The 21,532-nt window shown below is 43.5% G+C and overlaps 1 long non-coding RNA gene across 2 annotated transcripts; it reads left to right on the top strand.

Annotated features, from left to right (window-relative positions):
- The first annotated feature begins 2 nt into the window (after window positions 1-2).
- Window positions 3-21,361, top strand: LOC146401468 (uncharacterized). 2 transcript variants are annotated; one of them, XR_014809862.1, is made up of 4 exons: window positions 3-405; window positions 15,244-15,487; window positions 19,153-19,204; window positions 20,789-20,911. It is a non-coding gene; the product is annotated as an uncharacterized LOC146401468 (long non-coding RNA). The 2 variants fall into 2 exon arrangements; XR_014809863.1 differs by lacking the exon at window positions 19,153-19,204 and having other exon boundaries at window positions 20,789-21,361.
- The last annotated feature ends 171 nt before the right edge of the window (window positions 21,362-21,532 follow it).

Raw genomic sequence — 21,532 nt, 5'->3', positions numbered from 1 at the left:
CTAGTTGAGGTTCAGCCTTTTAACATGCAAGGATTAATTTAGCTCTCCCTGCGGTGCGCCTCGAGTGTTCCTTGCCTCGTCCCTGCTAGGCGGGCTTTATGGAAATTGTCTACCTCCCCCACTTGAGTGGGAGCCCCGAGAGAGCTGGTATTGGGACTCTACTGCTCACCTTTGTATCCTCAGCTCCTGGCTCGGGACCCTACCGCTGCGAGCACGCGGTAAACAGCCGTTCTGGGTGTGAGCCAATCCCGGCGTTTTCCAGTTTGGGGGCTGCGACTTGAGTTTCTCCGCTAGAGCCGGTGGTGCTTGTGTGGGGACTCCGGATTCCTGCGTTAATGCCTCTTTACTTTCCTCTCCTGTTGCTGGAAGCTTCGCAGGCCTGTGGCTTTGGAGGAAAAGGATGAGGTAATGAGGCTGGGCAAGAGTCGGCTGATGGAGGTGTGATGAGACTGGGAGGAGGTGCTGAGTAGAGTTGATGGAGCTGGGGAGGAGTAGATGCTAGGTAAAGGAGTGATGGGGCTGAGAAGAAGTCGAGGCTGGTTAGAGGTGTGCTGGGGCTGAAGTGGAGTTAGTGCTAAGAACGGCTGGTAGAGGGAGTTCCGTTGTGGCGCAGTGGGAACGAATCCGACTAGTATCCATGAAGATGCGGGTTGGATCCCTGGCCTGGCTCAGTGGGTTAAGGATCTGGCGGTGCCGTGAGCTGTGGTGTAGGTCGCAGACGTGGCTCGGATCCTGCCTTCTTTGTGGCTGTGGTGTAGGACGTTAGCTGTAGCTCTGATTCGACCCGGAGCCTGGGATAAGCCGTGGTGGGTGCGGCTCCAAAAAGCAACAGAAAGAAAGAATGAACTGCTGGTAGAAATGACAACTTACCCTGCCATTTCTCCCCCAACACTTGCCATATAGAATGCTGACTGAAAAGAAATAAACACATTTTGGTGTGTTCTTCCAGGAAGAATGGCCCAGTGGCGCAAATTGTTCCTCTTTAAGTTGTGATGCTGTTTACGAACAGTCAGTATTTAACCTCTCATCCTTGGAGCCAGGAACTATTTACTTGCAGAAAATATCAAATGTGAAAGGTATAAAGATTTAGGGTCAGGCATGCTAGATTCAGTCGGTCTGCTTTTTTTTCACTGTTCTTTGCTTTTTTGTTCGCTTTTTTTTTTTTTTTTTTTTTCTGTAGCCAGTGATTTGAAGAGGATTAAACTTGGTAGAATCACATTATTACATTTGTTTCCCCCTGTTGTTTAGCTGTTGGGAATTTTAGCAGCAGTGCTTGTTCTAATTCACAGACCGTCTCAATTCTAAGGTAGGGTAGTTTGAAAACCACTGACTGAGTAGTCAGCCTCTTCAGCTTTGCTTTGTAGGGGGAGTAGTGAGATTTGGTTCTGGTTTTGATTGGTAACTCTTCAGGTGTTTGCTAGCACTTCATTCTGGCTTTCCGTTTGTGTGTGGCCAGGTGGTTATACTAAGGAAATTTCCAGCAGGATGCACATTTCTGAGGAGTATGAAGAATATTGTCCCGGAGACAAATAGATTATTATGAGGACTTTATGCTCAATATGGAAGGAAAGGGGGAGAATGACTAAGTGAAACTCTAAAATTATGAAGGGCATGTAGTCTGTCATAGACGGGTTGGCAGACCTTTCCTGTGAAGAGCCAGATAGGACATAGTTTTGGCTTTGTTGCCCAAAATCAGTTCTGTCTGTGTAGCATGAAAATAGCATTAGACCAATACCAAATGAGTGAGCATTGCTGAAATTTGAATTTCATGTAAATTCTTTACCTGTCTTGAAATTTCCTTTTCATTTGAGTTTGAGTTTACCCCTAATCATTAAAGAAATGTAAAAACAGGAGTTCTCATCGTGGCTCAGTGGTTAACGAATCCGACTAGGAACCATGAAGTTGCGGGTTCGATCCTGGCCTTGCTCAGTGGGTTAAGGATCCGGCATTGCCGTGAGCTGTGGTGTAGCTCGCAGATGTGATTCGGATCCCGAGTTGCTGTGGCTGTGGTGTAGGCCGGCAGCTATAGCTCTGATTCGACCCCTAGCCTGGGAACCTCCATATGCCTCGGGAGCAGCCCTAGAAAAGGCAAAAAGACAAAAAAAAAAAAAAAAAAAGTAAAAACATTTCATAGCTGGTGGACTGTACAAACACAGATAGCTGAGCATATGCTCATCCCTATCATAGAACAATAATGAAGTACCCAGTATTTTTCAAGAGAGAATACTTGAGAAAGAGGGTGAACACAGTGCTATGAGCTTTTATTTCCATTTGTCCATATAACACACAAAATAATAAGGGAAATTTGAGATCTTAACATGAATTTATGACCTGTGAAACTTGGTCAGATAATTTATGAGTGTACTAAGCTACAAGTACATTCTTTAAACAAGGAAAGGTATTTCTTGTCTAAAATTAAAAGGGGGAGTTCCCATCATGGCTTCGTGGTAATGAACCTGACTAGTATCCATGAGGACAAGGTTTCGCTCCCTGGTCTCCCTCTGGTGGGTTAAGGATCTGGTGTTGCCATGAGCTGTGGTGTAGGTTGCAGAAGTGGCTCGGATCCTGCATTGTAGTGGCTGTGGGACAGGTCAGCTCTGATTAGACCCCTAGCCTGGGAACTTCTATATGCTGTGGGTATGGCCCTAAAAAGACCAGCAATAAAAATAAAAAAATTAAAAAAAATAAAAGATTGTAGTTCAGGAGAGGTGGAATAACACTGAATTCTAATGTTGATTTATACCAAGAGGTTTCCAACACAGGAATATGCAAAAATGAGTTACGGTAATATGAAGAATAGTATACACTTTTTTTTTGTCTTTTTGCCTTTTCTAGGCATATGGAGGTTCCCAGGCTAGGGGTCTAATTGGAGCTGTAGCCACCAGCCTATGCCACAGCCACAGCAACACGGGATCCAAGCCTTGTCTGCAATGTACACCACAGCTCATGGCAATGCCGGATCTTTAACCCACTGAGCAAGGCCAGGGATCAAACCCGCAACCTCATGGTTCCTAGTCGGATTCGTTAACCACTGTTCTACGACGGGAACTGCGAATATACACTTTAATAATGTATTCATGTCAGGAAAATATACCTGATACATCTTTTATATGGGAAGATATCTTGGAACCACTGAGTCATATAGAAGAAGAGGATGTATTAGTAGTGTAGGTAGAAAACTGGTTAAGGTTAGATATGGTAGGATAAAGAGGGAAAGGGTTCAACTGTCCAGACTTCTGAAATTCATACTCAGAAAAAAAAGCATCTAATTTTCCCCTATTTTTTTAATTATGAAAAATTTCAAACATACAGAAAGACAGTCATTGGTTTTCTTTTTATACTTTACACTGGCTATCTTTCATCTTTCTGATTCAGTAGCATGGAACTACTTTGTTCTTTTTCACATCTACATTATTACTTTATTGTGTAAAGATATAATTTATTGAATTATTTTGTTTAGAGAAGACATTTAGGGTCTTTCCAAGTCTTATTAAATAAAGGGTGTAGTGAACATCCTTGCACATACATCTTTTCCCCCAGTTTTATTGTGATATAATCGACATATAACACTATTCAGAGTGTACACTATTCAGAGTGTAATTATTTGATATATCTATACTTTTATCTTTAGATTGTTATACCACATATTTTTGTAGAATTAGAATTAGAATTCCAGGAATTAGATTCCTGGAAATTGAGTTGCTGGGTCAGAAGGCATGTAAATTTAAAATTCTAATCATCTCCAGTTTCCTTCCCATAAGGTTGTACTTATTTGTGACCACACCAGCATATTATGAGATAATCTCTTCCTATAGTGGAGCCAGTGTTGATATTTTCGTATTTAAATTTTTTTTGCTAATATTTTTCATTAAAACATTGCGATGACTGCATAACTGGTCTTGTTCTGCAGGTAACATACATTTTCCAACCTTTTATCAGCAGGTGGGCATTTACTTAGTTTCTTTTTTGGCTGTTGTATAGACAGTGTTAAAGAATCTCTGAACTCATGTCCTTATGTGCTAGTGGATTTATTTCTGTGAGAAGTATTCCTGGGTTGCAGGATATTATTTATAATCAGCCCACCATATCCACAGGTTCTATATCTGTGGGTTCCACATCCTTGGGTATGGAGGGCTAACTACTATGCCATTTTTTATTTTTATTTATTTTTTGTCTTTTTGCCTTTTTCTAGGGCCGCTTCCCTCGGCACATGGAGGTTCCCAGGCCAGGGGTCCAACTGGAGCTGTAGCCGCCAGCCTACGCCAGAGCCACAGCAACGCGGGATCTGAGCCGCATCTGCGAGCTACACCACAGCTCACAGCAACGCCAGATCCTTAACCCACTGAGCAAGGCCAGGGATCGAACCCGCAACCTTATGGTTCCTAGTTGGATTCACTAACCACTGTGCCACGACGGGAACTCCTGCCATTTTTTATTTATTTATTTATTTTTTGTCATTTTTGCTATTTCTTGGACCGCTCCTACGGCACATGGAGGTTCCCAGGCCAGGGGTCCAATCGGAGCTGTAGCTGCCAGCCTACGCCAGAGCCACAGCAACCCGGGATCCGAGCCGCGTCTGCAACCCACACCACAGCTCACGGCAACGCCGGATCACCAACCCACTGAGCAGGGGCAGGGACCGAACCCGCAACCTCATGGTTCCTAGTCGGATTCGTTAACCACTGCGCCACGACGGGAACTCCTCCTGCCATTTTTTAGAAGGGACCTGTGCTTTGGTAGATTTTGGTATTTGTGGAGAACAACTACAGTATTTATTTTAATAGATATTGCCTTGCTACTTTTTTTTTTTTTTTTGTCTTTTTGCTATTTCTTGGGCTGCTCCCGCGGCATATGGAGGTTCCCAGGCTAGGGGCAGGGACCGAACCCGCAACCTCATGGTTCCTAGTCGGATTCGTTAACCACTGCGCCACCACGGGAACTCCACCTTGCTACTTTTTAAGAAGGCTCTTATTCTTTACATTTCTCTTGGCAGCAAGGTATGAACTTTCCCCTTTCCCATATCCGCAGAAGAGGTAGTTGTTATGTATGTTTTTATTTTATTTTTTCTAGCCAGTAAAGAGATCTTATTTAAATTACATTTTGTCTTCCTTAGTAATTTTGGTTATCTTTTTGTTGTTAATATTTGTTTGTCATTGGGATTTGTTTTTCTCTGCCTGTTTTTCCTGTTGTGTTCTGTCTTTTGCTTATCAATTTATACATATATACACAATGCATACTGTCCTCATTAAGAATTCCAGCCTGATCCCTAGATTCTAATTTACTTTCCTGGATTTTCTTACAGTGTTTATTATTTTTACATTTAAGTCTTCATCTTTATTTTTATTTTTTGGCCTTTTTAGGGCTGAACCCAAGGAACATGGAAGTTCCCAGGCTAGGGGTCCAATTTGAGCTGCAGCCAAGGCAGCCAGATCTGAGCTGCCTCTGTAACCTATGCTGCAGTTTGGAGCAGGACCCTTAACCCACTGAGTGAGGCCAGGGATAAACCTGCATCCTCACAGACCCTATGTCAAGTTCTTAACCTGCTGAGCCACATTGGGAACTCCATGTTCATCAATACAAAGTTTTTAAGATGAATTTTTTTTTTTCTTTCTTTTTGGCCGCACTCTCCGCATACAGAAATTCCAGACGAGGGATTGAACCTGCATCATAGTAGTGACAATGTGGGTTCCATAATCGCTAGGCCACTGGGGAACTCCTTATGCTTTTATACGATTCTTGAATTATTTATTTATTTATTTGTTTAGTCTTTTTCTAGGGCCACACCCATGGCATATGGAGGTTCCCAGGCTAGGGGGTCTAATTGGAGCTATAGCCACTGGCCTACACCACAGCCATAGCAATACCAGATCCGAGCTGCATCTGCAACCTACACCACAGCTCACGGCAACACCGGATCCTTAACCCAATGAGCAAGGCCAGGGATCGAACCCATGACCTCATGGTTCCTAGTTGGATTCGTTGACCACTGAGCCATGACGGAAACTCATGATATTTTTATATTTGTCTTCTACTTGGCTGGGAGCTACTTGAGAGCAGAAACTGTCTTTCTTTCCTATCCCTGACAGTCTCTGACACATAGGAAGCCTTAGCTAAAAGAGAAAAGCAAGGCTTAGAATGAATAATTTTCCTAAGGTCACATAGCTAGTGTATGGCAGAGCCAGAAGGAGCATCCAGATCCTTAACCACTCAACAATTATAAAGAAGAAACACTGCATGAGTGTCAGGAGACCCAAGGACTAGCCTTTAGTTGGTGGCTCTTGTGTTAATTTTCCCTAGGTGAGATTCTTTACCTTTATCATATTTTGGTTCTCATTTGTAATGCTCTTTTTAAGGCCATCAATTGAAGGTTATTTTTGTTTACGTTTCTTCCAAGGAAATTGAAAAAGTCTCAATTCCCTATAGATTTCTTTTGAGATAAGTGGCTGAAGAGAGCTGTTGGCTATAATGAAGGTATCAAGAATTTCCTGCTCTAGCTCAAGAGTGTCCCTCCTATGAGTAGTTCAGACTCGGTGCCCTATAGGGCCCTTTTGGGTCTTATATTCCAAGTGTTTGTACCTCACCTGTATGCTGTCCCTCGGTGACTGCACCACCCTTTATTCTTCCTTTCCGTCATCTGCCGGTTGAGATGTGACTTTCCTCAGCGGGTTTGGTGAGGAACACCAGCCTTGAAGGAGTGACACCTTCTGCTCTCCATGGTCCTGAAAAGATGTCCCTGGGTTTCCTGAAAGTTTCTGTTTCCTGAGTACAGATTTGAATTTTTATTTGTTTTTGAAGAAAAAGGAGATGACAGATGATCTGTTAATGAGTTACTGGAAACCACAGGAGAATGAAAGGTACTGTCCAGGTGGTAGAGACAGATCTTCTGTTCTTTCGCGTTTCTCCATTTCTCCGTTTTGTAGTCTTTTTCCTTTGGCTGCCTCAGTGTGTCCAACTCTGCTTCTCTTGTTGCTGAGGTCTCAGACCTTATGATTTACTCCAGAGGTGCTGGCAAGACTGAGCTCAGATTTAGGATTAAGGACATTAGGACTGCAGAAGGATTAGGTAGGCTTCGGGATTGATCTGTCAGAGAGACTTCAGGAACTCCGTATCTCTCCCACTCAGACTTTTGTCCTCTCTGCGATCAACACAGTGTTGTCAATGATCACACCCTGATTTCCCTTCAGCGATTCCCTAAGGAACTAGAATGTCTTCCCTGAGAATTCCACTGCTTAGGAGGTGACCCAGAAGTGATAGCCCCTCCAGTCCTCTCCCTGTTCCCATAGAGCACCTTAGAGAGATTCCAAAGGGAGGTTCCTAAGGGTCAGGACCCTTAGGATGTGAAATTACTAGATTCGATCTTGGGAGGTAATCTCTACATGGAGCATCTGGATTGCTGCTTTCTCTTTTTCTCTCATCTTCCTTCTTCCTTTTTAGTCTCTGCATTTCCTTTTTCTTTAAAAAGCAATTTTTTTTTTTTTTTTGGTCTTTTTAGTTTTGCACCTGCAGTGCATGGAGATTCTCAGGCTAGGGGTCCAACCGGAGTTGCTGGCTTAGGCCACAGCCACAGCAGCTCGGGATCTAAGCCATGCTCACAGCAACCCTGGATTCTTAACTCACTGAGCGAGGCCAGGGATCGAACCTACAACCTCATGGATACTAGTCGGATTGGTTTCTGCTGTGCCATGATGGGAACTCCTAAAAGAGCAACTTCTTTGCTGTTGATTATCTAGTGCTTTACTGCTTTGTTAGTTACGTTGTTACTCCTCTCCTGTATCCCTCCCATTTAATTAATTGCCAGTTTCTGACATTTTTAAACATCTTAGCTGTCTCCTCCTTCCATTTTTCACTCGACTGTCCTATTTCAAGTCTTTCCTTAGACTGGTAACTGCCTCCCTACCTTCATCTGAGCATTTGGTCTCACCTCCTTGCCCCACTCCCAGCCTTTCGTTTGTAACTGCCTCCTTGGTGATATTTCTGACTCAAAACTCTGGCTGTGGTCATTCCCCTACTGTCATCTTTGATGACTTTTATTCTTCACCTATTGGGTAAAACCTAAATCTCTCTGGAGTGGCTTATGAAGATCTTTATGAGCTTGTTCAGTGGGCTGGCCGAAGTTTATAGATGGGGAATTGTGAGGAAGAAGAAATCATTTGTAGAGAAGTAGACACCACATCTTTGTGCCCTTAGGTATATTTGGGGAGTCCGTATGTGATCCCATTCAAATGTAAAGAAAGTTTAAAACAACTTTCTCCAGTCTTCTTTTTGACTGGTCAAGGAAGCACAATCATCCTTCTGTTTTGTCAAACTGAGCACTTTTTAGGGAAGCCAAGATCTTTGCATACTGCTTATGGAAATTTCTTTTTGCAACAGAGGTAGGCTGTGGGTCACTGAGGACACTCATTAAGCATGTACTCCCCAAATACTGAAGGAAGAGTCAATCAGAAACCAGCTTTTAGGAGTTCCTGTCGTGGCTCAGCAGAAATGAATCTGATTAGCATTCATAAGGATTCAGGTTCAATCCCTGGCCTTGCTTAGTGGGTTAGGGATCCGGTGTTGCCGTGAGTGTGGTGTAGGTGGCAGATGTGGCTTGGATCCCAGGTTGCTATGGCTGTGGCATAGGCCGCCAGCTACAGCTCTGGTTTGACCCCTAGCCTGGGAACTTCAGCAAGCTACCAGTGTGGCCCTAAAAAGTCCAAAAAAAAAAAAAAAAAAAAAAAAGAAAGAAAGAAACTTTTATTGGGCTGTGTTAGGCATTGTGCTAAGTCCCATGGGAACCAGTGAACAAGACAGAAATAACCCTTCCTTCAAGAATCTGAGGTCCTAGCTGGGAAAACAGACAGCTAGAGTTATTTTCATAGTCTTCCTTTTTCTTAAAATTATCAGTTTCTAATGTGCTTCTTTCTTTTTTGCTTTCAAATCAGCATTTAACAAAGCCTTTATTGACCTGGCTGACCTCTGTAGCAACAATCTTCTCTTTGCTGCCATGAGAGAAGTGGTCTGCATTTATTTTAGTTTCCTCAATTCTCATCTTTCTTTGACTTCTGCAATTCTATTTCTTCCCACCGCTTAATTTAAACCATCTTGCAGCGTTCCTCAGAGGCCGGCCTTTCCTTAGCCTTCTCCACAGCACCTGACACCACTCATGCTGCTCCCATCTTAGCTTCACAGCACTGTTGGATACAGTCCAGTCTGCTCCGTCTCCCCTTCTCCCCACCACCTCCCCCCTTACACCTTGCCTCTGCTTTGAACCTCTAACAGAACCTTCCTCAATATTCCCTCACGTTCCCAAGATAAGCTGAGTCAAACTTTGAAGTGACAGGAAAGTTTTATTTGGACATCACCTGCATTTCACTTGTACATTTTATTCCTTAATCTTTTTTTCTTTTCTTTTTTTAACCTCTTTCAAGCCATCTTGGGGCTTCCAGGCCAGCATTCCATGGGCTGTGTTCTAGTTCTGGTTATCTCAGCTTTCTCCTTTCCCCAGTGAATCCCTCCAGTTACCTGAGTCTCATTCTGCAGGGCGATATCCTCAGTGTCAGAGGCAAAGTGCTTGGTGGCAGAAGTTAAGGAGACCTGGTTGTGGATTTTGATTCTGTCATTTCCTACCTGTGTGACTTATGCCACCTCTCTTGTTTTTCCTTCTCTACTTGCTCTGTCCATTTCTACGTCCTGCTGTTTTGTCAGGCTGAGTTTACATTGAAGTTCTGCTTTCCTCTGTATCAGATCTTAAACCCTAAAGCCAAACTCCAATTCAAGGCATTTTAACAAATATTCATTACACATTTGTTGTACTCAGGGATATTGCAGAGCTCCCGTTGTGATGCAGCGGAAACGAATCCAACTGGGAACCATGAGGTGGCGGGTTCAATCCCTGGCCTTGCTCAGCAGGTTAAGGATCCAGCGTTGCCGTGAGCTGTGGTGTAGGTCGCAGATGTGGCTTGGATCTGGCGTTGCTGTGGCTGTGGCATAGGCTGGCGGCTGTAGCTCTGATTAGATCTCCAGCCTGGGAACCTCCACGTGCCGAGGGTGCAGCCCTAAAGGGACAAAAGACAAAAAAGAAAAAGGACATTGCTAGGTCCAGGGTGGGTTGGGGGGGTTGGGAGAAAGGATGCACAAAAACAGTTCTTGTACAGAGGCAACTAGTGATTTAGTAACTGTGAAAAGAGAGGCTTACAGATAACTATTGTGGTTATTGCTGAAAGAAGTGCCAAAATACCAAAGGAGTCAGGGAACTATGTTTTCTAGGAGACTCAGGATGGTTTAAAAAAGGAAGAGACATTTGAATTGGGTTTTGAAAGGTACAATGATGTAGATATTTCAAGTAGGAAGGGATTTCAGAGAATTAAGTTCTTACCAGAAAGGTGGTAGAATGATTGAAAGAGCAGGTTCTTTATGTCTCCTGGCATGACTCCTGCAATAAAGCAAAACCAGCCAAAGAAGACACCTCCTGTTTCTGGGGCCACTGCTGGAGCCATGCTTTCTTAGCTCTGGAATCCACTAGGATGTTTGATTCCTAGATCAGCTCCTAAACTGAGGATAGCTTGCTGCCAGCTCACCCTTACACCAGTCTCTCAGCTCTGTACAGCAGAGGCATGCTGGTATTTAGACCCTTGTTTCAGGATTCTTTCCTGCAATTTTCTGTGCCTGGACCAGAAAGAGTGGCCCTGTCTTTCTTTGTTGCAAAGATGAGAGTTAGGAACCTAGATATAGGTGGCTATTATTAAACAAAGAATGAGGTTGAAAAAAATCGAACTGATATAGAGAAAAGAGGAAAAAGAGGTGGGGAGTCTTTGTTGCGTTTGAGTTCCTGGTTCTAGTTAGACCTGAGGTTCTGTATCCCTGCTTTTCCTTTAATTTGTTAAGTAAGGCAGAGAATCCCTATTTTGAGACTCTTGAGTTAGGTTTTGCCCTTTTCAGCCAAAAGGAGACTTGATTAATATAGCCAGATTTCACGTTCCTAAAAGTCATGTAGTATTTTTATTTGCCTGGTTAATAAAGCCTCATTCAGACCAAAGCCCTATATCTATGTAGGACTTTGTTGCCGTTTTCAACTTTGGGTCCAGTAATATTTCCTTTACACCCAGAATGCTCTAGGAGATTATAGAGGACAATGTTAAATAACTATAGTAACATATTTCTACGTTGTATGGGTAGAGAAATTTCCAGGCCTCTAGTGTCTGGGAATTTTAGAAGTGAGGTGCCGTATTATGCATTCGCAAGTAATTTTTACTGGTAGAATCCAGGATGGAAAGCTGTTGTTGTATTCAGAATGTGTTCAGAATACAGTAGTTAGTTTTTCTGTAACAGTTCAAAAGGAAGTAATAGAGTGAGCCACCCCAAGGCTTGTACTTAGTTTAGACAAGACAGTAAAAGGGTTTACCTACCTCATAAGACCCTACATCTTTTCTCTGTAGCACTGAGTGACAGTTGTGCTCTGTGAGATCTTTGTAAAGTACACACAGGAATTGCAGGTCCTTTCAGTGACAGAAAAAGGCCCTTAACCCACTGAGCGAGGCCAGGGATCGAACCCTCATGGATACTAGTCAGGTTCGTTAACCAGTGAGCCACAACGGGATCTCCAAGCAATTCCTTCTTAATATTGACTCTAGGACAGGAGGAGGGTGCAGTTAGGAACGTGAACAAGAATTGAGGTGGGGGAGTTCCCATCGTGGCGCAGTGGTTAATGAATCCGACTAGGAACCATGAGGTTGCGGGTTCGGTCCCTGCCCTTGCTCAGTGCGTTAACGATCCGGCGTTGCCGTGAGCTATGGTGTAGGTTGCAGACGCGGCTCGGATCCCGCGTTGCTGTGGCTCTGGCGTAGGCCGGGGGGCTACAGCTCCGATTAGACCCCTAGCCTGGGAACCTCCATATGCCGCGGGAGCGGCCCAAGAAATAGCAACAACAACAAAAGACAAAAGACCAAAAAAAAAAAAAAAAAAAAATTGAGGTGGGAAGAGGAGTTGTTGGGGTGGAGAGGAGTAATCTAGGCCTTGAGCTGGGCCTCTAGAGCAGCCTCCTAACTGGCCCCCACACGTGCATTCTTATCCTTACCAGTCTCTTCTCCACATGCGGGCAGAGGGGCCTTTCTGCGAATGGAAGCTCGCCTTCGCTCCTGGTTACGACAGCAGGCAAGGAGGGCTCTTGGGGCGGGGCTCTGTCATCAGCCTCCAGCCACCAGAGCAAAGATGGGTTGAGCCTCAGGTACATGCCAGGCATTGTTCCGAGCCCTTTGCTTGTATCAGGGCAGCCAGTCCTCACCGCAGCCCTCATGCGTTACCCATTTAGTAGATGAGGAAACAGGTGCCCAGAGGGAAAGTAACTCACCTGAGGTCACACAGCCAAGTGGGTGGGGAAGGAAATACTCAGGTCCAGGCTGTACAGGTGGAAGGCACCTCATACTCCAGTGCCAGGCTTCAGGTGCCTCATTCTGGGATTTGGTCAGTCCTGCGAATCCGCCACATTGTCCATAGTACATACAGGACTTGTCACCAGTGGTTTCCCTCTATCTGGACCTCACCTGCCCTCTCAACTCTTGTTCATCCTCAGGGCTCATTTCAAATATCACCTCCTCGGGGAGGGTGTTCTGAGCTGCTCACACACAGGACATATTCTATTTTCTCATTAATGCATCCCCAGTGCCTAGTAGATATCAAGCCCAAATAAATATCATTTGAGTTAATTAATAAGCCTCCTCAAAGTTTAGTTAAGGAGAACGTCCCGTTTCTGGTAATGGCAGGCTAGGACATTTGGACTACCCAGCCTACTGAGAACAGCCATTTATTTTGATGCAATATACCTTATTTATGACTACAGAGATTTCAGATATTCGAAGGGCTATTGTATGAAGAACTATACCTATTCTTTTAGACCATAGAGGTCAGAAATTGGTCAGGTTTTTTTTTTTTTTTTTTTTTTTTTTTTTCTTTTTAGGACCGTACCTACAGCATATGGAAGTTCCCAGGTTAGGGGCTGAATTGGAGCTACAGCTGCTAGCCCACATCACAGCCACAGCAATGTGGGTCTGAGCTGTGCTGGATCCTTAAATCACTGACCAAGGCCAGGGTTCGAATCCACGTCTTCATGGATACTAGTTGGGTTCTTTTTTTTTTTTTTTAAATACTTTTTAGGGCCACACCTGCAACATATGGAAGTTCCCAGGCTAGGGTTTGAATCAGAGTTACAGCTGCCAGCCTATACCACAGCCACAGCAATGCAGGATCTGAGCTGCATCTGCAACCTACACCACAGCTCACTGCAATGCCAGATCCTTAACCCACTGAGTGAGCCCAGGAATTGAATCTACATCCTCATGGATCCTAGAGGGGTTCATTAAGGGCTGAGCCACAAAGACAATTCCTACTAGTGGGGTTCTTAACCTCCCGAGTCACAAAGGGAACTCCTGGTCATTTTCGTACAAGCTTCTGTGAGACAGTATTCAGCTTGGCATAAAGATTTGGAGAAAAATCAAACACATAGGAATGAGCTTCCTTGATTAAGTGGTTTTCCATCATTAAAGAGATTCAGCCACTCTTGATTTTGTATAGAGAAGTGTGACATGCTGAGAGGGTCAGTCACCTGATTTCTAAGGTCCCTTCCTCATTTAACTTGCCATAGTAAATGGAGCAGTGGGCTGGGTGTCAGAGGACCTGGGTTCCACAAACTATGTGATCTTGCTTTGGGCAGTTTTTTGTTTTTTTTTTTGTTATTTTTTTTTTTGGGCTGCGTCCCTGGCACATGGAAATTCCCAGGCTAGGACTGAGTCACTGAGTAACAGCACTGGAACCTTAACCTGCTGCACCACAGGGGAACTCTGCTCTGGGTGCTTTTGAGTCTCATTCCTGACTTTTTTTTTTTTTTTTTTTTTTTAGATAATCTGGTATGATGATATCTGATGATTTCACAGAATTATGAGTAGATTATATTGAATAATACATGTAAATCTTCATGTTTTTTTAAATGCTTTTTCCTTTGCATTATGAAAACCCATGCAACTATTTTTCCATCTTTAATTTTTTTTAAGTTGCACATCATTATACCAACAACAATAAAAGGATTTTTAAAAGAGGAAAATAACTACTTGCAACCCTACTTAATTATTTTTTCTCTCTTCTAGTGTAACCAAGAGTGACTGGTACCAACATGGGAAACCATTTTAGTTAAGAGCATGGGAAGCCCCACCAGTTCCTTGAACTTTTTGCCACCCTCAGTGTGTCACGATGCAGGTTCTATCCCTGGCCTGGCACAGTGGATTAAAGGATCTGCCGTTGCTGTTGCTGCAGCTGGGGCTGGGGCTGCACCTTGAATCTGATCCCCGACCCCAGAAGTCCATATGCCGTGGAGAAAAAGGGAAAAAAATGTTGTGGGAAAAACTGAAGTGAAAGGTATATTTGTTCTATCTTTTTGGCCATCCCATGGCATATGGAGTTCCTAGGCCAGGGATCAGATCTGAGCCGCAGTTGTGACCTTAGCTGCAGCTTCGGCAAGCTGGATCCTTGACCCTCTGTGCCAGGCCCATGATCGTGTGTCCCATTGCTCCCAAGATGCCACCGATCCCATTGTGCCACAGCAGAAAGTCTGAAAGGTGTATTTGGGTAAGAGAAAAATGCATGGAAATAGTTTTGTTTCTCTTCTTAAGCCCACTGAGCAGCGTAAATTGTTTCCCTCCCCTTTGTTCATCTTCCGTCTCCGTCTCCTCAGGTACTATGCGTAGGCATGTGAGTTCCCAGTCAGTCCTGTCTGCCCTTTTCCCTTCAAAAGTCAATACCAAGAGAATTCATCCTGAACACAACACGTGATAAAGAAGGAAGGGAGGATGGGAAAAATAGCCTGAGATCCTCTAGTGCTCCACAAGGAGAGGTTACAGAACAGAGAAATAGACACGCTTCCATTTCAGCCCTCCCTTCCGAGAGTTTAGAGAAGGGTTCAGATAAGTAATTGGTGTTGACCTGCATTAACTGTGACTCCTAGGACCAGGTCGGAGAGGGCACACCCTCCTGTCCTCAGCCTATTTGACTTCCTTCCTGACCATCCTCCTGACCTCTTGCAAGCAGGGTGGGGCCAGCAGGATGTGGAGTGAATTCTGGGAGGCAGGAGCCCCCTGAAGGTGCTTTAGGGGAGCTCTGTGTGGGAATGCAAAGTGCCCTCTCCTCCCCTTCAGGAGAACGCTCTGCCTTCACTTTCGTTTCTTGTGTTGAAGCCCATTCAGACTGTTCCACCTAAAATAAGTTTCTTTTTCCTCACAGGCAATGAGGAAATGATTCCTTTCCTAACTAGTTCTGTGTAATGACTTATGGAGTCAGCCCAGCAGTAAGTGAGTCACCCAGGAAATCTCTCCACCCTCTGCCAATGCTTCTGCCCTGTTGGAGTTGCTTAGGGAATGGAGAAGCCCATGCAGACCTCCTTAGAGCAGAGCATGTTCTGGTGTGCCACCCCAGAGCGTCCATTATGAAGACTGAGTTCAAACATGAAGAGTGTGCAGAAAATAAGGTATACATTTCTGCCATTCCTTATCCCAAGAAAGTGAATATATAAAGTTTGACAAAATGTCCTAGTGCTTTTGCTGTCCTAGCACTACAATGGGCTCGGGTTTTCCCAGTTTCATAATAATTCCAATTCTAACTTCCTCAGTTATTTTTCTCTCATTTAAAAAAAATGTATGGTAGTGAATAAAAAGTTTGTTGAGGCAAATATTTAAAGTTATTTAGGCATTTTACTGCATGTCCTGAAATCACTGAATACAGTGATGATATAGTTCCAAATTAAATCATCCAGAAGGCTTCTAAAAGTTTGGCTAAGACCCTGTACTTTCTGTGTGGTGTGACTGGCATCCTCTCTACCATTGTGTAACTCTTTCACATTGAACCATTTTTCTTGAACACTGAGGAATACGTTTTTTTGTTTTCTTTTTTGGCCACATATGTGACATATGGAAGTTCCCAGGCCAGGGATTGAATCTGAGCTGCAGCTGTAACCTATGCCACAGCTGCAGCAATGTCAGTCCTCAGTGCACTGTATTAGGCTGGGGATTGAACTGGTGCTTCCATGGAGATAAGCTGGATCATTAACCCACTGTGCCGCAGCAGGAACTCCTATTATTTTTGGAGTCCCTCAAATCAACAAAACCACATCAATTTACAAGTCTTAAACTCAGTATTTAAGTAATTCATCAAAACACATTTTTGTGACCTAGTTGAAGCTTTATTGGTAATGATTTAGTGTTCAGATTTCTAAGTTTTCTAAAACGTCTCATTATGGTAGTTATATATGGTTTTGCAACCAGCAGAACCATTATTAAGATTGCAATGATATACACTACTTAACAGTCTTTTAAAAACCCTCTAGTTAGTGTGTAAAATGCTCTACTTAACTATACATTAGATAGTACTGCCTTTTTTTGGCTGACTTGCATATGGAGTTCCTGGGCCAGGGGTCAGATCTGAGCCACAGTTGCAGCCTGTGCCACAGCTTAGGCTGATCACAACACCAGATCCTTAACCTACTGAACGAAACCAGGGAAGGAACCCACATCCTCATGGATACTATTTGGGTTCTTAATCTGCTGAGCCACAATGGGAACTCCTCTAGTACTGCCTTTTGTGTGTGTGTGTGTGTGTGTGTGTGTGTGTGTGTGTGTGTTTGCTTTTTTAGAGCTGCACTCACGGCATATGGAAGTTCCCAGGCTAGAGGTCAGTCACATCATGGAGCTGTAGCTGCTGGCCTATGGCACAGCCATAGAAACACAGGATCTGAGCTGCATCTGTGACCCACACCACAGCTCACGGCAACGCCGGATCCATAACCCACTGAGTCAGGCCAGGGGTCAAACCCGCATCCTCATGGATGCTAGTCAGTCATTAACCACTAAGCCATGACGGGAACTCCTCTAGTACTGACTTCTGATGGCACTTTTTCAATGTTTTGTTATGATAAAATTTACTTCAGGAGTTTTATTATTTCAGGTAGTTTGTTATTTATAACAATCTATAATGTTCTTCTTTTTCTGAAGTTATAGAGTCAGATTGGCTCTTGGCTTTTAACAGCTCTCTGGGGATTTGTTTTTCAAGTTTGCCAAGAAAATAGCATTCATCTACTTTTTAGGTCCAAAATGTTGTTGGTGTGTCCTTAACTGTTTTTCCCTGACCTTGTGAGTTAAGTTTTCAAATAATCCCTTAATTTTGGTTGTACTGGGTTTTGGAAGGGAACAAAAAAAAAATTTTTTTTTTTGGTCTTTTTGTCTTTTTAGGGCTGTACCCACAGCATATGGAGGTTCCCCGGCTAGGGGTTGAATCGGAGCTGTAGCCGCCAGCCCACGCCACAGCCACAGCCACAGCAACTCCTAATCTGAGCTATGTCTGTGACCTACACCACAACCCACAGCAATGCCGGGTCCTTAACCGACTGAACGAGGCCAGGAATCAAACCTGCATCTTCATGGATACTACTAGCCAAATTTCGTTTCCACTGAGCTGTGATGGGAACTCATCTTTTTTTTTTTTGGTGGGGGAGGTGGGAAGGGAACAAAATTTGATGTGTTGTTAAAGAAAGTATCATCCTACTTGTTCAAGAAAAAACACGGCATTTGTTACAAACAGCAAGGTAGGATTTCCCGATGTTGTACATTGGGTAAGGATCCAGCATTTTCTCTGTGTCAGTGTCAGTTCGATCCCTGGCCTGGTGCACTGTGTGAATCCCTGGCATTGCTGCAGCTGTGTGGCAAAGGTCACAACTCTGGCTCAGATTTGCTCCCTGGCTTAGGGATTTCCGTATGCTGTGGGTGCAGCCAAAAGAGGAAAAACAAAACACAAACATTCTTTATCATTGCTAATCATTTTCTTTGAATTCTGGGCACTGATAGTGTGCTGAGTATTTTATTTTTTTGTCTTTTTGCCTTTTATAGGGCCGCTTCCACGGCATATGGAGGTTCCCAGGCTAGGGGTCTAATCAGAGCTGGAGCCACCGGCCTAAGCCACAGCCATAGCAACACCAGATCCAAGCTGTGTGTGTGACCTACACCACAGCTCCCGGCAATCCTTAACCCATTGAGCGAGGCCAGGGATCAAACCCACAACTTCATGGTTCCTAGTTTGATTCGTTAGCCACTGAACCATGACGGGAACTCCTGTGCTGAGTACTTTAAACTTTTACACAGCTTCTAAACCACCAGTATTCACATTGCTAGCAATTATAAGCCATCAGTGAGTTCTGTCAAAATTATCAGGTTTTTTAAGTCTTAGGAAAACAAATTATGTACTTTGAACTGAATCTCATACAGTGTTAAAGGCATTACTACTTGTCATAGTTCTGGTACGATGTCATACGTTTCTGTGATTCACTATTTATGTCATTGCTTCCTTGTTCTCTCTCAGATCTAAGAGATTTTTTTTTCTTTTTGGTCTTTTTAGGGCCGCACTTGCAGCATATGGAAATTCCCAGGCTAGGGGTCAAATCGCGGCTATAGCTGCCAGCCTATGCCACAGCCACAGCAAGGTGGGGTCTGAGCCTCATCTGTGACCTACACCATAGGTCACAGCAATGCCAGATCCCCAACCCACTGAGCAAGGCCAAGAATCGAACCCGAATCCTTGTGGATACTAGTTGGATTTGTTTCCACTGCGCCACAATGGGAACTCCCGAGATTAATGTTAATATTTAAAAGCAATGTTAGAGATGTATCCAAACTTCCTTACTTCATTCTGTTTATTCTTCATATTCTAAGTTCTTGCATTTATAGATATCAGAACACTGCACAACTATTATTGCCACAAGAATACCGCACACTAACAATAAAAACAGGAAAAGCCAAACAAATATACTATTTAGAAGTTTTAGGGGTTCCCCATTCCCCATTGTGGCTCAGTGGGTTAAGAATCCGACTAGTGGAGTTCCCATCATGGCTCAGCAGAAACAAATCTGACTAGCATCTGTGAGGACATAGGTTCGATCCCTGGCCTTGCTCAGTGGCTTAAAGAATCTGGCGTTGCCTCGAGTTTCAGCTTGAATCTGCTATGACATAGGCCGGGCGCTGCAGCTCCAAATTCACCCTAGCCCGGGAACTTCCCTGTGCCGCGAGAGGGGCCCTAAAAAGACAAAAAAAAAAAAAAAGTTTTGGCAGTATGGGGATTTGACAAAGTGATAATTTTTGTAAATGGCAGGATGAAGAATATTCACCCCAGCCACAAAACTTGTCATGATGTGACTGAACTGGTAAGTACCACAAGTGTGTCTCCTGCAATGACAGGAACTCATCCACTGATAGTCGTTATGGTAGCCTAGACATTGCTATTGAGTATATTTTAGGATTTATAGGGGAGTTCCTGTTGTGGCTCAGCAGAAACAAATCTGACTAGTATCCATGAGGATTTATAGTACTTATTAATTTTACTGTGTATCAGCTGCTCTTTTAAACAATCGGCATGACTTACTAGTGCATACTAGCTGAAAACCCGCGTGGAACAGAATACCGTAGAGGGCTATATGAACATGAGACTGAATGTTTAAGTATTGAGTAGGCTAGGTTTGGGCATCAGGTGGGGCACATTTAGAAATTATAGTAATAAGGAGCCTTGGGAGGCAGGATTCTTGCCTTGAGGAGTGAGAGCAAAGGGTGGTGGCCTGTCTTTTTCCTGCTTCTTTTCAGCTGAATGAACAAAGGTCGATAGTCTGAGTCAGATGAAGTGGACTGGGTATTGATGGTTATGTTGTAATCTGCAGCAAGATGTTATTAAGTGCTGAGTGCAAAGGTGAGGTTTATCATTATCCTTGAAAGTTATTTCATACTTAGAAAACATGTTATTAGAGAAGAAGGAAGTTCTTTCACACAGAATGTGGTGAGGGAGAAAGGGAGGAGGCCCAAACTGAGAATCTAATTTTCCTATCCTGCCTTAAAATATAAATTTTATTTCATCACTTGGTATATTCATACAATAGAATATCATTTGATAAGAAAAGTACTGATACATGTCACAACATAGATGAATCTTGAAAATATACTAAGTAAAAGAAACCAGACACAAAAGGCTACAAATGATTTCATTTCTATGAAATGTCCAGAATAGGCAAATCCATGAAGATAGAAAATAGATGAGTAGTTGCCAGAGGATTGGAGGGTGTTGGGAGGAAGTGATGGTGGAGGGATTTTTTTGGGGGGAAACTCATAGATAAGGGATTTCTTTTGGGAGTGATGAAAATCTTCAAAAATTGGAGTTCCTGCTGTGGGACAGTGGGTTAATGATTCGGCTTGTCTCTGTGGAGGTGCCAGTTCAGTCTCAGGCCTGATGCAGTGGGTTAAGGATCTAGTGTTGCTGTAGCTGTGGTGTAGGTCACAGCTCTGGTTTGGATTTGATTTCTACCCTGGGAACTTCTATTTCCGGGGGGTGGGTGGGGGGAGGGAAGGCAGCTAAAAAAAAAATTGGCAAAAACACACACACAAAAAAAAACTGGAGTTCCCGTCGTGGCGCAGTGGTTAACGAATCTGACTAGGAACCACGAGGTTGCGGATTCGATCCCTGCCCTTGCTCAGTGGGTTAAGGATCCGGCGTTGCTGTGAGTTGTGGTGTAGGTCACAGATGCGGCTCGGATCCTGCGTTGCTGTGGCTCTGGTGTAGGCCGTCGGCTCCAGCTTCTATTGGAGCCCTAGTCTGGGAACCTCCATATGCAGCCGAAGAAATGGTAAAAAGACAAAAAAAAAAAAAAAAAAAAAAAAAAAATTGGTTGTGGTAATGGTTGAACAACTGTAAATTTACTAAAAACCATTGAATTTTACACTTTTTTTTTTTTCCTCCCCCAGAGGTCAGTCAGAGCTGCGCTGCAGGCCTATGGCAACACTGAATCTGAGTTGCCTCTGCAGCCTATGCTGCAGCTTGTGGCAGCGCCAGATCCTTAACCCACTGAGCAAGGCCAGTGATTAAACCTGTATCCTCACAGAGACAATATAGGGTCCTTAACCCAATGAGCCACAACAGAAACTCCTGAACTGTACACTTTTAATGGGTGAATTGTGTGGTATGTGAATTATATCTCAAGAAAGCTGTTAAAAAAGAAATTTAAATTAAAATTTTAATGAAATTAAAATTGATGGAAATGAATAAAAGTTGAAATAAATTTTTTATGGAGTTCCTGTTGTGGCTCAGCAGTAATGAGCCTGACTAGTACCCATGAGGATGTGAGTTCGATCCCTGGCCTCACTCATTGAGTCAAGTATCTGGCATTGCTGAGAGCTCTGGTGTTGATTGCAGATGCTCTGCTTCTGCATTGCTGTGGCTCTGGTGTAGACTGCAGTTGCAGCTTTGATTCAACTCCTAGCCTGGGAACTTCCATATGCTGTGGATTCGGCCCTAAAAAGACAAAAAAAGAAAAGAAAAATTTTAATTAGAAATTGATAAAAGTTGAAATCAATTTTTTATGGAGTTCTCATGCGTGGCTCAGCAGTAATGAAACTTCTAAATTTGATGAGAAACATTAATCTATATACCTAAGAGACTTAACAAACTCTAAGTAATATAAACACAAAGAGATCCACACTAAGGCAAATTA

The sequence above is a fragment of the Sus scrofa genome, chromosome 7 (assembly GCF_054392235.1).
Source record: "Sus scrofa isolate SSC_HxYL_T2T_F1_AM1 chromosome 7, Sscrofa_HxYL_maternal_Yorkshire_Landrace_v2.0, whole genome shotgun sequence".
NCBI classification, from domain to species: domain Eukaryota; kingdom Metazoa; phylum Chordata; class Mammalia; order Artiodactyla; family Suidae; genus Sus; species Sus scrofa.
This window is presented reverse-complemented; position numbering and strand designations above follow the sequence as displayed.